General features: G+C 26.0%; 2 long non-coding RNA genes across 6 annotated transcripts in view; one reads left to right on the top strand and one right to left on the bottom strand.

The window, feature by feature from the left end:
• The window catches only part of LOC107447501 (uncharacterized), an 82,094-nt gene that overhangs the window by 44,451 nt on the left and 19,652 nt on the right, over positions 1-17,991 (top strand). Inside the window, exons 2-6 of one of the 5 annotated variants that reach the window (XR_015430862.1) lie at positions 2,693-2,833; positions 7,947-8,010; positions 9,281-9,430; positions 9,528-9,620; positions 13,165-13,326. This is a non-coding gene — a long non-coding RNA (uncharacterized LOC107447501). Of the gene's footprint in view, positions 1-2,692; positions 2,834-4,015; positions 4,157-7,946; positions 8,011-9,280; positions 11,098-13,164; positions 13,327-17,991 lie in introns of those variants that run through there. The other 4 variants (XR_015430863.1, XR_011638316.2, XR_011638315.2 and 1 more) reach the window with 4 other exon arrangements.
• Positions 1-17,991, bottom strand: part of LOC107447500 (uncharacterized) — a 94,058-nt gene that overhangs the window by 69,922 nt on the left and 6,145 nt on the right. The gene's annotated exons all lie outside the window — the stretch shown is intronic.

The following is a 17,991-nucleotide window of genomic DNA, read 5'->3' as shown; positions in this document are numbered from 1 at the left end:
ATTCGATGGAATTTAGTTCCATGTTCTGTTGCGCTTAAATAAAAGCAATTGATAAAAAAAATTATACGTTAGATTTAAATTTAACTTTTTTCGTTTTTTATTTTTTTTCAGAAACATGGGAGGAGTTACCTTGAAATCACAATTCCTTGTGTAAATAAAGTGATTGTGATATATTACCAATTACGCTTCAGCGTGAATTTATTGAAAACATAACTTTTCAAAAAATAATAAAACTTTTACAACACTAGAAAAAACCCCATTATAGCCAAGCAAAATTAAATAAAACTAAATAAAAGAGATATGAAATAAGAACAAGTATATTATTATAACAATAAAGAGTTACAATTTAAGAGTTATAATTATAACAATAAGGAGTTACAATTTAAAAATTTGGTGTAATTTTTTTGTTTTGTTATTTTCTCCTAAGAGCATAAGTCCTAGTCGGCGACTACAAAGAGTTAAGCGGTCCTTTCGATAAGAACCGTTATTTTTAACCCAAGAAATCCAAGTACTAGTAGTAAGAGAATGGGAAATAGCTTGAAAAGTGACATCTTTTTTCTTTTTTTGAAAAAAAAACCACCGAACCTAGCCGTTTTTTTTTTCTTTTTCTTTCCCCTTTTTATCCTCTTCCAACTCATCTAAATCTTAATTCTCTGGCAGTCCGAACAAGAAGACTAAAGCTAGAGAAAAGAAAAAAAGAAATGAGAAGTGCTCTTTCGTGTTTTTTTTTTTTTTTTTTTTTCTTTTTTTTTTTTTTGATTGCCGGTGAGGAATTGGCGATTTATGGGCAACTCTTTGGCGATAATCTTCTTGATGTAGCAACCCATAAGCGATAACCTTACTTCGTCTGCAAAGAGATGAACTGTTCTCATCGCTGATGCATGAGACTTTTAGATATTTTTTATGCTTCACAGGATTTCACAGAAATTTAATGTGTCAGAGAAATAAATGGGACTCTAGTCTGGACATATATTTCTAATACCTCTATGTTTATATATATATATATATATATATATATAAGCAGTGAGAAAAGAAACACATTTTTTCGAAGAAAAAATTAAGAATTTAAGTAAATTTTTAGTAAGTTTTATTAACTACGCATAAGCTGCAAATATAAAGAACCCACATTATCAGGTAAAACTACGAAAAAAAGAAGAAGGTAAGCAATAAGAAAGGAAACGCTTTTTTGAAAGGGAAAAAAAACCTTTATGAAAAATGATTAAATATTTTTAAAATTTACACAAAAATATTAAAATTGTTAACATTGAAAAAAAAAAACGACATTGTCGTTAACTCACAGTAGCGCTTTCTAATATTGTGTAAATATAGCCAGCCCGGAATATATCAATACAATAGTGTGATAAAGTATAAGCGAGAGGCGGACTCGAAAATAAAACATATTAATCAAATATTTAAAAAAAAAATCAAAGAAAATACGATACAAATAAAAAAGCGAGGAGTACGAACAGATGTTGACATTTTGCAAACATATTTTAAAATATTTTCGTAGCTAAGCTGCCAGATTACAAAGTATGAAATTAAGGCATAAATAGAGGGTAGTGGGATATATATATATTTTATGGCATGTTCTTACTGAAGTACAGAACCACATTTGATTTGTCTGATACCTTGGATTAGCCCGACACTGGACGCGCAGGAGGGAAATATATTAACTACTGGATAATTCAAAGTTTATAATGAATATTTTAAAAATAACATTTTAATTTCGATGATTTAATATAAATTATTAATATTTATTGAAAAAATATTTTGAAAAATTAATATTTAGAAGATTTTTTAACCACTGATTTGCCCAAATTGGATTTGCATACGGTGAAAAAGTCAATTTAGTTAACAAAGGAACTTTTTACGCAAATAAATTCATGATAATTTTAACACACAATTTTCATTTATATATCAAAGCTAATATCTGTCTTATTTTGTAAAATCATTTTAAAACAAAACCGAATCAGCATACTTTTTTTTATTTTGAATCAGCATACTTTGTATATTCAACAAGCAGAATATTTTAGTCAGTTACTATGAGATTATCGGGTTGTTACACAAGAAAAGAAGCTTTTAAAATTTCAATATCAAAATATAAAATGTACCGTTCAAATTCATAATGGTTTCAATTGAAAACAATAATGTAAATGAAGATCCCTTTTGCTTTCTAAAAATAAAATGAACGTTTAAAAAGTTATTAACTGACTTTACATAACCAGAAAAGGCTTCTCTATTAGCCGGGTCACTTATTTCTTAATTATAATATATTGATACATGTTTCGGGCTTTACTGCTGGTCATTTGATTAAGTTCAAAAGGAGAGCTAAATATATTAGAAAAAAAATTTCTGGGTAGCAGCCTAAAATTTTAAAACCGTATAAATATTCTGAAAAAGTTAGTAATGTTGGTTAACAGGTCTCAAAATATACACGCCTTTCTTTCTTTATTTATGTGTATTGATAACACATCTTAAAGCTTTGAAACCATTATTTTTGTAATTAATTTTAGATAACTTTTAAAAAATTACTATAGCTGTTAAAACTATATCTTTTTCAGTTTTTACTCTTAACAAATATAATCTAATTAATTAAAATGTACATTATTTATACTGTTTCATAAATATGGAATTATGTGTGTGAAATTTGTGTGTGTTTACTGATTATTCACATATTTTACTTTTATTTCAGAAACGATGAAGTACAATTGTTCTGGATATAGTGACGATTTCTTGATAGAAAAAGAGAAATGGAAAATAGAAGATAAATGGCTTAATATAAAGATCTTCCCTTGCAACTTTGCTGAAAATAAGCATAAAATATTTTACAGAGGCATTAGTTTTTACACTCATATTGGCAAATTATTTTATTTTACATAGAATGGAAACATAGAATTTTTTAATTTCAGAATTTTGATAAACTTTTATTACAAAAGTTATAAAAGTAATTTTTACCTTGTTTAATTACACTAAGGTGTAATATAAAATTTTGTTTATGATCGTTCATTATTTACAGTTTATACGAAATAATTCAAACATCATTGATTTTCACTCTCTATTTTTATTCTAATCGCAAAAAAAAGTAGTCTCCGAATATTTTATTAAATGTTATTTTATTTTCAATGCTTAGTTACTTTTTGTACAATTAGTTGTAATCATAATATTAATTACTTCTAAACTAATACAACTTTTCGTTGCAAAAAAAATAGTGTCATTTAAATATATCCCTTAACATTCAGACTAAAATATATATTCAGATGACATTTCAAGCAAAAAACACAAAAATATGAAGTATTTGAAAACAGAACATTTTTATTCTATTACGAAAATTTATTTGAATAATTTTTCTCTTTAAAGGGTGCTATTTTTGCGCCATCTATTGGAGTGTTTCTTAGATATAATGGAATTCATAAAACACTAAAATAGTGTCAGTACGAAACATTTCAAAATTTACTAAAATTTTAAATTGATTAAATTTTTATTTTAAAAACAATTTTTAAACTAATTTGAGACTACTTTAATTAACATGGTTGATAAAAAACAGAGATGATAAATTAATAAATAAATTACTTTTCAGTAATACAATTATACGAGTATAAACATGATATATGAACAAGAGCACTGTAAAATATTCTGGATCAAATTGCGGTTAAACGTATTAGCATCCTGGGTATATCATCTATAAATTCTTTTCATCGTAAAATTTATTTCTACCCCTAAAATTGTGTATCTTAAATGTTTACGGTGATATTTAATTAGTTACAGTGATTTTACAGTAAATTGAATTAATTCACAAAATGCAAAAATTTAATTAGTAAAATCTGATCTGACCAACCACTTTTTGCAATTATGATTCAGCACACCAAATAGGACAATCAGTATGAACTAGTTCCTTAAATATGTAATTCGGACAGATAGATTATATATTCGAATTCGAGATTATTTTAATCACATGCTAAGAGTTTTTTTTATTAATTTTACTAACCAAAAGATAGCATTTTTTTAGGAAGACCCCCCCCCCCTCCCTTTTCTTAGAAAGCTAAAAACATAAGAACCAACGGTGCAACTGAAAAACTAGAAGAATGATTCAGTTTTGAGCGACATCTTCGTGATCTCAATTCAGCTAGTTCAACTGGGTATCGAATTATATTAGAGGGTATATTTTTATTTGTGCATGAAAATGTTATAATCTATTTTTCATAAAAATGTTAAGATTAAATGTCTTTTGTTTTTTATGTATCACTGGAGAACAATTATTTTTCTTTGCTTTACTTTTGTATTCCTGATTTCAAATCCGCATTTTTTTTAAAAATGATATTTTTTTTTATCAAAATGTTCAAATATTTTTTTTTATCGAAATGTTTTAATCGAAATGCGGTGCGACAAAGATCTGGGAGCAAATCAACAGGATGCCAAGTAACACAGGAAAGTTTATGTGTTATAGAAAATGTACACCTTTAACAAACTTCCCTAATTCGTTGTAAAAATAGAAAAATCAGCTTATAACGAACGGAAGAAGAGAAAAAAGGAGTGTGTAGGATAAATGTTTAAACGAATCGTTTCTCATAACCAACAATTTAAGAAATCTTCACAAATAAGAAATCTTTAATATTATTTGTAATTGTAACATGCATTGTTAAAATTTCCATTCCAAAATTACGGTAAAATAACTGGCAGCTATCTGTCCATTCGATTAACCGTAAAGTTTAAGGTAAAGAACATTTTTTTCCATTATGGTTTTGAAACCATTTACAAAAGTATGGTTATAAAACCACGAATACAAAACTATAGGGTTTTTTAACCATTTACTCCTAGCATTTTTCAAAAACGAAAAAAAAAAACTATTATTATTATTTAACTAGACACAAGAGCTCGGCTTTTCGTAAGGTAATGGGCATTGGAGAGTGCCGGACACTAGAAATTCTTCATATGTTGAAAAGATTGGAGGAAATATTGTGGTGTCAATACTAGGACTCGAACTCCAGTTCTGCCTGTCATGAGATTGACGCATAAGCCCTCTCGGCTATGATATGTCCGTAGTTGCAAACAACGAAGTAGATTCATTTGGGTGGTTCTAGTGGGTGCAATAAAATTCGGGTTGCTTAACCGTATTAGGTGAAAGCAGTTAATAAACAGTTTTTCTCAAACTTAACAGTTTGATTGCCATTTTATTTATGGCTATTCGACTGTTTTGATTAAATATGGTAAAATAACCGTTCAATAAATAGTTATTTAGCCATTTTTTTCAGAGAAATTTCTAGCGGTGTAGCAAAACGAAAACGATTATTTCTGCAAACATCACACTGCAACGTTAGTTTATAGTAAACATATACACAGCAAACGATTATATTACATACAAACGATTATTTGAAATTATTTTAAGAAATATTTCTATTCTGATAGCAGTAGGAAAGGACCAGAAAATGTACTTTTGTGCACCTTTTACAACTTCTTTACTTTAATTCGTTGTTATAAGGCAAAAAGATAAAAAGAAGAAGAAAAAAATGAACGGAAGAGGCTAGAAGAGAATGTGTGGGACGAATGTGTAAAAGAATCGCATGTGTTCCCGGAAATTAAAGGGATCAATGAGGTATCATCTAATAGAGGTGGGGGGCAATGAAGGAGAACGGGAAAAAGAAGATAAGGAAAAGTCTAGGAATGAAATGAAAGAAAGATGAAGCGAAGGAAAAGCAATCGATGAGGTCGTAAATATAAGGGTGATCGGAAGCCTACCCATTACGTGGATTGTTTTTCCCTGGGTTTCGGTCAGAATGAGTGGCATTAACTGCAACCGGAGGAGAACAGCCCTTCTCCTCAACCCCTTTTTCTCGGGAAAAGGGGCTGGGTGACAATTGCCCTGAAGGTTACTGCCTCTCGACATATGCTTCCATCTCATTGATGTATACTCTTGTCTTATTTCCATAAATATCCAAAAGATAATCCTTATGTTTAGATGTGGCTGTCAGTGTCTTGATTGACTTTTATCTGAGTCATTATATGAGATTTTTATAGTTATTTGCCTCAATTTTATAACAAGCGTGTAAAAATGGTAATTGTTTGTTTACAAAAAAGAAAAAAAAATAGATTTAAAGAAAATATGATTAATAGAAACTTTATACTTTGGAGAATTATACTTACTAGAATCGAAAAAAATAAAAACTACTTCCGGCTATCAAGTATACAAAACATTTTCGACAACTTTAAAAAGCAGAATTCTATTTTGTTAAAATATTCGTCATTTTGATTAATTAAAAACAATTGCTATTTAGATATTTTATTTTAGATCAATAAATTAGAATTATCAACGTTGAGGCTCTGATAACTGTTATTCTATTTTAAATACAATTCTAGCCTAAATTTAAATTACAAACTAGAACTATAAACGAATATTGAAGCTTTGGTAACTACTATTCTATTTTAAATTCAATTCTAACCTAAATATATACATATATAAAGTATAATAAAAATATACTGAATAGAAAGCTAAAACACAATGGAATACTATTGGGCCTCTCAATTTTCACCCACTGTTGAACATTAATCCAACTCTTCAGAGAACGCAATCTATTCATTACCATTGTCACATATACTATGTTTCTTTCATGATGTTCATGGAAAAGTTATATTTTATTATATTTTTAAAGCATAAAGTAAATATACACTCTGTTAGAGATTTCTCGGAAAAAATGGTTTAATAACAATTTATTGAATGGTTATTTCACCATATTTAATCAAAACACTCAAATAACCATAAATAAAATGGTAGTCAAACTGATAAGTTTGAGAAAAACTGTTTATTAACTGCTTTAATCTAATACGGTTAAACAACCAGAATTTTATCGCACCAACTAGAACCATCTAATGAAGCTACTTGATTCTTTGCTACTGCGTACATGTCACAGCCGAGCGGGCTTATCTGTCAATCTCATGGCCAGGACTGGAGTTCTAGTCCTAGTGGTGACATCACATTTCCTCCATTTCCTTCAACACATGAAGAATTTCCATTGTCCGGCACTCTCCAATGCCCATTATCTGCCAAAACCGAGCTCCTATGTCTAGGTAAATAATAATTTTTTTTTTGCGTTTCTGAAAAATGCTAGTTGTAAACTGTTAAAAAACTGTTTAGTTTTATATTCATGGTTTTATAATCGTACTTTCCGTAAATGGTTTCAAAATCATAAAGGAAAAAAATGTTCTTTGCCGTAAACTTTACGGCTAATCGATGGACAAACAGCTGCCATTTATTTTCCAAAATTTTAGAATGAAAATTTTAACAGTCCACGATTCTTATGAAAGGATCACCCTGTAACCGGAGTTGGGAGTGGTTTCAGTGAATCATTTACCTTTCAATCCCTTTATGCAATTTAAGAATATCCCTTAACAAAAAACAATAATTAGCTCATTTTAAAGTCACTGAGACGTTAGTTTCATTTATAGAAAATTACCTCCTAATCAAACATTGATTGAAATCAGTATTCCTTTTTATAAGATAGTACTTTATGCTAAAATCAAAGTTATGTCAAACCAGAAGGAAATCACCAAAAATTAGGTTTACACTCTAGGAAAGTTTTTCTGGTTAAAACAGGATGTAATCTGAAGATTTTAGAAGGACTCATAATCTAATTATGAAATATGGACTAATTTCAGAAACGCTGTGAATTTATACACTAAAATTAAGTTAAGTAATGTTTCGGAAACGTTATGAATTATTTCATCAAAATTCAGTTAATTTATTAAGGACAGAATTACTGTTATATAAAATGGTATTATTATTTAAAATGTAGTAATACGTTTATACTGAAATTATTGTTTAGTTTTCTTAAAATACTTTGAAATATTTCCTATGCATCTTAAACTTTTTAATTAGAAATACATTCAGCATCTGTCTAATCAAAATAAATGTTAATAATGAAATAATATTAAAGCCTATTTTGTTTTCTTTTCAGGGCAAGGTGGATCATAATGACAATTGAATTTATGTTACTGGGAACGACTAGGATCTTCTTGAGAGTATGCTAAAGCTAGTACATAATATATATGTTTTAAGCTCCTTATGTAGGGCTACGTGCTACGTATGGCTACATGCTTACGCATATAGCTCCAGTATGAAAATAGTACTAATTGTGCGATATAGAAGAAATGAAAGACAAACTTAATAACACTTATGAAATCCACATCTGATACAAACAATTATAATAAAAACGATCGCATTTTACTATGTATTTTCCTTAATTGAAATTTATTTTAATTATAAACAATGTGATAAAGACAGAGTCAAGTTTATTTTTAATTTCATAGCTGAAAGTAAACAATATATGTAAATATATTGTATAACAATATGTGTATATGCATGTTAAACTTGATAGTTCAGTTTTTCAACAACCTGAATATGGTGTTAAAGTGAAACGTATTATCGTACTTCTTAAATATGCTTACACATGTTGACTATTAGAGCGAAATAAGGATAAATTTAACCCCTGAATCATTCCATGGGGCATGAAATAAATATTTTAGTTCAACATTGCTCTAAAATATTATTTTCATGAATAGTAGCAGAACTGACGTTCGGTTACTATTCATAAAAACGGTGAATTATTTATTTTTATTATTTTTTTACAATTTAATTTGATATTAATTCAAAAATTACATATTCCTTGCCAATTAATACGGTACTTGATTAACACCATTAGTTAAGAAAGAAAGTTTTCTGAAATATTTAGATTCATACTTTCATGGAGAAAATAATTCTGATAAAATTTGATTCTGATTGACATTTCTGGCTAAAAAAAAGAAAACCATAATTCTGGTCAGTAAGACCAAAGTATACGCCATTCATTTGGTAATTTTTCTGTTCATATAATGATGGTTTACTAAATTTAATAACTTTTTCCAAATTTTGTCTCATATTAAAAAATCATTTTTTATTGATAATTTTACCAAAATCATATTCAAAAAGCTTCGCTAAAAGCTTTGATGTTTCCATAGGATCAGAAGCACGGTAAGTTTTATCGTGTTTCGGTTTTTTTGACCCTACTAATTTTCTCAATGTTATTCGAATAAATAAATGCTAATGCTTTCCCAATACATACTATAAAAAGTATTAAGATTAAAATAATAAGCAAATAAAGAAAAAATTTAATGCATAAATTAGGAAATCAATAAATAAAAACATTAAAAATAAAAATATTTTAAACACCATGTTATAGTCTTAAAATAGTTTTTATAGTCCATTATCTTTTTCCGTAGTCTTTAATTTGATGCTCATATACTTAATTTTCAGGTAGCGAATCCACTCAATTGAAGAGCAATCAAGAAAATTTACGGACCGATTTCTCTTCAACCGAGAACGAAACTCTCTTGAGAGAAAACACTAAGAAAGAAAGAAAAAAAAAAAGAGAGAAAAGATCTAGGAGAGAGAAATGATACTAAAGTTGGTATTTTCTCTTTTGAACTACATTAAGTGACTCTTGCAGTTCTGTTTATATCCCCCCCATACCATTTTATTCCTTTTTATTATTTTTCCCTAGTCTGGATTCTCAATTGGATGCATGACCCGGTGGCCTCCTTTTATCCAGAGAAAGGGTTGGTCATCCCTTTATTTTTCTTAGCCTAGCACAGAGGTGAAGCCGTTATTCTTACTTCCTTCTTTTCAATGACATTACCAAACCATTTACTTATCATTGTTTATTATTCTCGTAATGATACACCCTGCTGAGGATAAGGACTCAGTAAAAGGTTATCAAAAGGTTTATTTTCTTATCAATTTTTATTTCAAGATTTACATTTAATGCTTAGTAATATATTTTATACAAAAACTGGGTCATTTCATTTCACTTGGAAAGGAATTATTAGCCATTGATTGTCAAATTAATTTTTTTTTGGAATTATTTTAACGATTATGAGATTGAAAGCAATAAGCAATAGTAAATGAAAGTACGATTTAAAATTTACATTTTATGAAATGTTAGGGTATGATTTATAATTTTAATATGCAGCCATGGTACAAATATTAATATTATATTATAATAAAGTGATTGCTAAACATCTTTTTTCTTCCAGATTTTTTGTTGTTAAGAGAAAGATATAAAATTTGCTTCTTTGTTGTTACTTATTTTAGTATCGAAATAAGTCAATAGTTTTCAGTTATAACGGATTATTAGCCCTTTGACGAAAAAAATTTTTAAGCATATTTCTCATACTTTTTGCATTATTTTCTATTAATTTAGGTCAAAATAAATTAAATATTATATTTATCACTTTAATAATTTATAGTTATGAAATTCAGCGTGAAAACATCGGCGTCTTTTTCTCCATTAGAGGTAAAATCTTCCAAACACGGCTCACTTCCAAACAATAATTGTTCAAATTTGTACTCATTTGAATTGATTTGATTGTTCAAATTTAGATCCAAGAGAAACAATTATTTATTATTGAAATTTCTTTAATTTACAAAATCAGATATTGATAAATTTTTGATTAGGAGCGAAATTTCTTTTTCAAACTACTTTTTTTGGATTTTACATTTTATTACAAATATATATATAATTCCGGTAATCTAACCTATTTTTTTTAGTAGCCATTAAGACTGTTTTTTATTATTGAAAATTCCAAGACATGTATTTGCTTGAAATTAGAGATTCAGGAAAAAAAAACATATGAAAGAGACATCGCCGTCCCATCTGTGTCAAAGGGTAATAAGGAGAAATATTAAAAAAATTATCAATGAACACAATTCAAAAAAAGGAATAAAGGTAAAAAACTTTTTCATATTTTTAAACTATAAATATTCCTTTACGAAAATAAAGAAGAAAACAAAATCATATTCTAAAACGTAATTCACGTTTCCTTTTATATGTAACTAATGCATTAGCAAATATTGACTAATGGTTAGCAGATATAAGTTTCGCCTGGGTATATTATGCAAGAACATTTATTTTTATTTCTGTGCCCTTTTTTCATTCATATAACCTTTTTAGGATTTGTTCTAGGAATGCATTGGACAGAATATAACAATAAATAAATGAATAAATTCATTAAAAAATATCGCATAAGTATAATTAACACTTATCGCTTATAAAACGTTAACTTTCACAAAAACTATTATAAACACAATTTAAAACCTCAAAAGTACTATGTGTTTAGAAAATTTTTGTAAGGAACAGAGCAAAAGCATGAGAAATGAAAGTAAAATTAAAAATACATAATTTTTGAAGTATAGACTTTATATTTTTTCTTCTTTGAAACGCATGATTGAAGCATTTTTTAAAAAAACTCAGAATGCTGAAAGCATAAATATTTTTTAATGCATTGTCTACCAAATTAGTTTTAGCTGATTTTACATTTATAAAATTGATTTTGAAACAAAACACTCTTAAAAGATTGATTCTTTCTAAATATATATTCTCTTCCCATTACAATTATTTTGATTCGTGATTTTTTCTTTATTTCATCTTATTAATTTTTTTCTCCCTATGAGTAATAAAATTTATTAAGGTCTAAAAAAGTTAAGGTTTGAGATTTAATGTTGAGGTTTAAAATAGGAAAAAAAATTCAGCTGCTTATGATGGACAAAAAAAAAAAAAAAAAATTAGGGGAAAGCTATATAGCAACCTTCCATTCTATTTTTACTTACACTACCAGCAACAAATTTGAATTAATAAGAAATAAACAAATTTTATTTATTTTTTTATTTATTGATTGATTTTGCAAAGGCTTTTTATAATATAAATCATTAAAATCAGTCGATCAAAAGTAGTGTTTGAAAACTTTGTTATATTTATTTCTAAAAGTAATATTTTAAACAGTGGTTTAAAATATTTATTGCAAATTTAAATCGATTTGAATAGATTTCATTTAAATTATAAGAAATCGCGAAATCTCAATTCTTTTTTCGTAAAAATGTCTTCTATTTTTCTCTGCTTGTTTTACATTTACCACATTATTATTTGGTTTTGCTGAGTTTCCATATGATGTTAAATGTTCCAGTTCAAAAATTATTAAAATTTCGTAACAGTGTCTTTATGTTAATTAATTACAACACAAAAATATTTTGATTTACAATAGAAGAATTCATTAATCTCCAATTTTTTTTAATTTTATTTATTTATAAATTCCAGTTATGACCGAAGTTTGATAACGCATACTGTTTGTTTCTAAAAAATATCAACTATTAATCACGAAATTAAGTGTCATTGAATATTTTTTTAACAGTAGCGCACACGTTTATCGGACATATATGTACATATATATTTTTAACACAAGTGTTAAATAAATATACAGTCCCTGGTCATTTTATTACACGCACTATTAAGATTCTATGTAAAATTATAATAATCAGGTGATGCTATACAGCTGCATTGTTTCTACTGGAATGAAACCGGTTTGCATTTGTTTACGCTGCTATATCAATTTGTTGACATTGTAATGCAATAAGTTAAAAACTTATAAGTTAGGAACTATATAAGTATATTAAAAATCTCCTGAATAAAAACCCATTACATGTATATTTAAATATATAAGCATTGCGTATAAACTAGTGCAAATCATATAATTATTAAAGAACTACAATGTGTCTAATAATTGGATCTAATTATTATAATATACTAATATAATGCTTGATATAATAAATATTCCATACTTATATAATATATGGTCTAATTTATCCTATCGTCAAAGTTATATTATATATCGTCTAATTTAACCAATTGATGCACTAACGTAAAAAAGTGCAAACCGGTTTCAGTCACATGAAAACAATAAAGCTGTATAGTATCACTTGTTAATTAAGTTTTAACATAGAATCTTATAGTGCATCTAATAGTTTGGCCAGGGACTGTATATTACTGACAGGAAAAAAATATAATATTTAATCGGGTAATAATCACACGAATTCGGGTAATAATCGGGTAATAATCATTCTTGCAAAAAACTGAATGAGCGAAAATAACATTATATATTTTTAGAAATTTAACTGTTAACAAAATGAAATGGGAATTTCAGAATCACACAAACGCAAAAGAAGTTTTAAATTTTTATTTATCTATTTCTCATTACAAAGAAAAACGCATACTTTTTATACATATTTTTTATGCTTTACAGAAAAAAAAAAGTTTTATAAATATATATCACTAACTTACTATAAATCCTGAGTCCAATTTCTTTTAGGGATTTAAAGTCTGAATAAAAGAAGACTTACTTACAAGAAAGAAGCCAAATGGTTGGCCAAAGTGTTGTCTGACAGAAAATAAATATCGAGAAAACTGATTTATTGTTTAAGGGAAAGAAATTTCTAATATTTTCAAGATTCACCATATGTTACTTTTCAAAGTAAGTACTTACTCATAAGATTCAAGAATTCCCATTTCTATTTAACTCAATTATACTTAAAATATTTAAAATTATTTTTTAATGTTATTGTAATAAATTTAATCTTATTTACCTTATTTAAGAAATACAATATTCATGAAATGTAAATTTGTCCATCGGATTAGTAATACAATTTAATGTCATGATAATATGTATTGATGCAACTTACGAGAGAGTAAGAAACATTCATATAATTAAATTTTTTATTAGTGTTTACATAGTGTTATATTTATTTTCAGAAATGCCTGATTTATAGGTACAATTTTAGTTTCTCTGTTTATTGTTTGAATTAAAAATTTTTGAAATTACGAAACACTTTTAATTTATCTAAAAATGCTACGTTCTTGCAAATAAAACAAATGTGTAATCGACATTCATTTTAAATAAAAGTCTACTACGTTGTTCAATTTAGATGTGCTTAAACGTAGCGCCCTCTACGGGAGATATCGCGAAAGAGATGTAAAAAATAGGATATAAACAGTTTATTTTTAATTTTTATTGCACTACCTTACTTATATTTAGACTGTTAGAGTATTTAACTTGAGGACTGATACAATGTTTTAAGAATTTGAGAAAGAGGATGGGATATAACGTTTATTTCTACTATTTAATATAATAAAAAAATATGATGCAGAATAAATATAAATACAGAACTAAGTACAAAACACTGTAATGTGTTAACCCGATATTTTTGATAATTTATTAATAATAATTTTTAACCTAACAGCTAAATTTTTCGAGTCTAATTTTAATATGATTTTGATAACTTTTAACAGAATAAAAATAAATTAAATTTAAAATATAATTACAAAAAATATAGAAATTAAATAAATACTAGCAGAAGACTTTGCTTATTTATTTTTTGATAGAAGACTTGTTATTTGTTTCAGGTCATCGAAGTGCAATTTAGAAACCATGCAAAATTCTTTTTAAAAACTGACTAATATTACCTTAACCAATGTCTATTTTTTTAAACTCTTTTCTGCAAATATCCATAAAATTCATAAAGGCGTTTTTAAAAACTTTTAAGAATGCAACTTGGGAGATCAAATGTGTTAAATTTGTTAGTAAAAATACCAATGTATTTTTCTACTTTAAAAATTTCCTAATTTCAGGAAAAATATGCAGGAAATTTAATTTTGCAATAAAAATATTTTAATTGAAAGAATTTATTGTTTCATTAACAGTTATAAGCGTGCTAATATTTGTAATCGATAATTTAAAAATAGGTAATCATGACAAATATCTATAATAATAAATTAAATGAAATATCTTTAATTAATAAAAGGAAATATTTTTTTAATAAAAGGAAATATTTTTTTAATGAAAGGAAATAACTTTTTAATAAAAGGAAATATTTTTAACCAGTGAAGTAAAAAAAAATCTCATTTGTAAAGAAAATGTTGCTATGTGTAGAAAAAAAATAATTAAATTAAATAAGTTAAGAAAAATGTCAAATTAATTATGAGAAAAAATAATTAAGATTTTAAAAAGACTATAAAAATTAAAATGTATTTTTTTGCGAAGTTATATTACCCTAATTAAAAGAGGATTAAATTAATCTCTACTTCAAATTGCCTTCTGTAACTAATACAACTTTCTATAGCAACCTAAAAAATTTTGTTTATTTGGGAAAGATTTGAAGTTTGGTTATTTGATATACGAAGATAATACAATAATATTATGCCTACCTGTTTTAGCATTAAGTCAATTATAATTCTTTCTCACCACTCAAAGTGTTAAAAATTATGTCTCATTAAAGAAAAAAAAACAATTTTAAGATTCTTTACAAATTATTTAAAATTATAATAACACGTTTGATATAAATTATTATTTGCAAATATAGGATATAGTAAATTAAAAGAGTTGTACAACCTTAGCGATTTCGGTTATTTTGTTAGTCAAAAAATTATGGTATATTTTTTATCATTGCATGATCGAAATATCGCAATTAAATGTTTCAAAATAAAGTTTCCAAAAATAAAAATAATAATTATGGTGGGGAAGCCTTTCAGCACTGGCCATGAAGCTATTTGTATTATTATTATTATTATTTCGTTTTACCATATTTAAAGTGGGTTAAAGCAATTTCTATCTAGAAAGTAAAACAATCTAAAAATTAAAGAATTTATTATAGGTTAGAAAAAAATGTATCTACCATTTGAAAAATAATACATATTTTTAATAAATGTATCAAAATGTATACATATTTTTTTTTTTAATAGAAATATATTATTTGAAATTAGGATTTTAGGGACAAGAGATGAGTTAGTAACGATGACGATGATTAGCGTAGAACATAGTTACTTAGTTTTTATGGATGTTTGTTTTATAATATATACTGAGAAAAAAAGAATGGTTGAAACTACAATATGGTAAAATGTTGAAATTCAGCGTGTATCTGGCTCTATGGGAACGCCAAAAAGCAAAATTAACACTAACATATTGCCATATAATGTGTGTTAAAATTTGGTAAATGCGGTAAATTTGCTGATTTTATTGTAATGTCTTTAAGTGTGTCAGAAAAATGATTTATTCAGCTAAATTTATTTTTTAGTTTTGTATTTTTTACTAAATATTTTTCAATAAGAACAATGAATTTGAAAAGCAGAATTTTCCAGCAAAAAGCATAATAGTTAACTAGTTTTATGAGAAAAATATGTCGTTTTGTAAAATATAATCTTCTCCAAAAAGTAATGTACTCAGGCATTATTTGAGCTTAAAATTTCCAATTAGTGTGTTTTTTTAATTATTTATTATTTATTTAGTTATTTTATTTATTTATTTATTTTTGAGCATCTCTATAATTTAAAAATGTTCTCTTCAATTTTTAATACTTTATTTCAACATATACAAAATATAAAAATTAATTTCTTGAAATTTCTTCTCTCTAAAGACTTTGTAACAATTTTGAATAAAACTATAAATTATTTATAATAGTTAATTTTTTAATTGAAAACTGATTAATCCCTACATTTCAGTTTATTATTTTTAATGTGTTTTAATGTTAACATAAATTTAGTCTATAAATTTAGACGTATTTTAATGTTCGTACTTTTATTTTAGTAATTTATTTTCGTTTTATTTTACACGTAATTATTCGTTTTATATATGTCGTCTTTGTTAAGCATTACATGAGTTTTGGCTTAATGTAAGAAATGTGCGTGTTTTGCATATTGACTAATTATATTTAAAAGGAAGATAAAAAAGTAAATAGTTCTATCACAATTAAATATTAAATTGGCATTTATCATAAGACAAATTAATGTGCATGCTTGTGCATAACAAAAATGAATAAAATGATATAAATTAATTTTAATTCTAAGTGTAGTTAGTGTTCTATTTTTATTATAACCCTAAACAGTTAAATATTAATTACTGTTTTTTACATTGTTTGACATTGTTGATTACACATACACTTTGAAATAATGATGAATGAAATTGAATTCCTGAACAGAGCGTTTATATAAGACAAAAAGCTACGCACTACACTAAGTTTTATTTAAAAATACCTAATATTTTGTAAATTGATTTTTTTAATATAAAGTTAGCAAGAAAATTCATAAATTACTAACCAATAATGGATATAATGTTTTGTTTTTTTTAAATGACTTTGAATCAATAAAGCAGATTTTCAAATACTTCCTTATGGCCCAATGTTTTTCTTTCGTGATATCATTCCATGTTTAAAAGAGAATAGTTTAATTTATTTAAAAGTAACGAACAACTACGAAAACTTTACCAAAACTAGTTACCAATATACGTCTACATTAAAATCCGAAACGAATTCGGAGATTTTTTTTAATAAATATATATTATTTTTTAAATAAAATTCATCATTTAGTGAGTATAGCCTTCTTCAAATTTCCTCTCCGAAAATAATAAGATGTTTTTAGTAAACTTTAAGTTAACGAGATAACTACATTTCATTGCAACATAGTTTCATATATCTTAATAAACTGCGGAGAATCAATCTTTTAGACAATCTTTTTTCTCAAACAATCAAATTATGCTGATTTCTTCTAACGTTTCTTCAATTATTTTGCATTAATTCACCATTAACATTTTAAATGAGAAAATCTCTAACTATCAATCGTTCAAACAATCAATTGTTGTTTTATTCAGTATTTAATGCTGAGAAGGAAAAAAAAGATAAAAAGATAAATAACAACAAAATACAGAAACATTACTAATTTGCTTCATCAAAATTAACGCATGACAAATAATATAAAACGCATGGCAATAGCAATTAATGGGAGATAAAAATCGAAAATAGAAAATTCGAAAAATTCAAAAATCGAAAAATTCGATCCATGTTTCGTTTTTCATTTTCATAGGTAGTATTATGCCAAAAAACAGTTATGGTTTGTGTTTACGGGCGATCATTTAATGCATTGAATTGTATTAATTTATTTTTGTCAAAGAATTTAAATAAGTAATTAACATATTTTATTTCATCTTCAAAAATGACATTAAAATGACTTTCGTCTTACATTTATGCTTAGAAGGATTAACATTATTTTAGAACAATAATTTTTTCATAAGATTCTTTTATCGAAAATTATTTTCGTGTTGTGTTTTTCATAATTCAAAAAAACAAACAATTCATAATAACTCGTCGATCAT

Source organism: Parasteatoda tepidariorum, chromosome 12 (assembly GCF_982258835.1).
Source record: "Parasteatoda tepidariorum strain Cologne lab strain chromosome 12, Ptep-v5.0, whole genome shotgun sequence".
In the NCBI taxonomy this organism is placed as follows: domain Eukaryota; kingdom Metazoa; phylum Arthropoda; class Arachnida; order Araneae; family Theridiidae; genus Parasteatoda; species Parasteatoda tepidariorum.
This window is presented reverse-complemented; position numbering and strand designations above follow the sequence as displayed.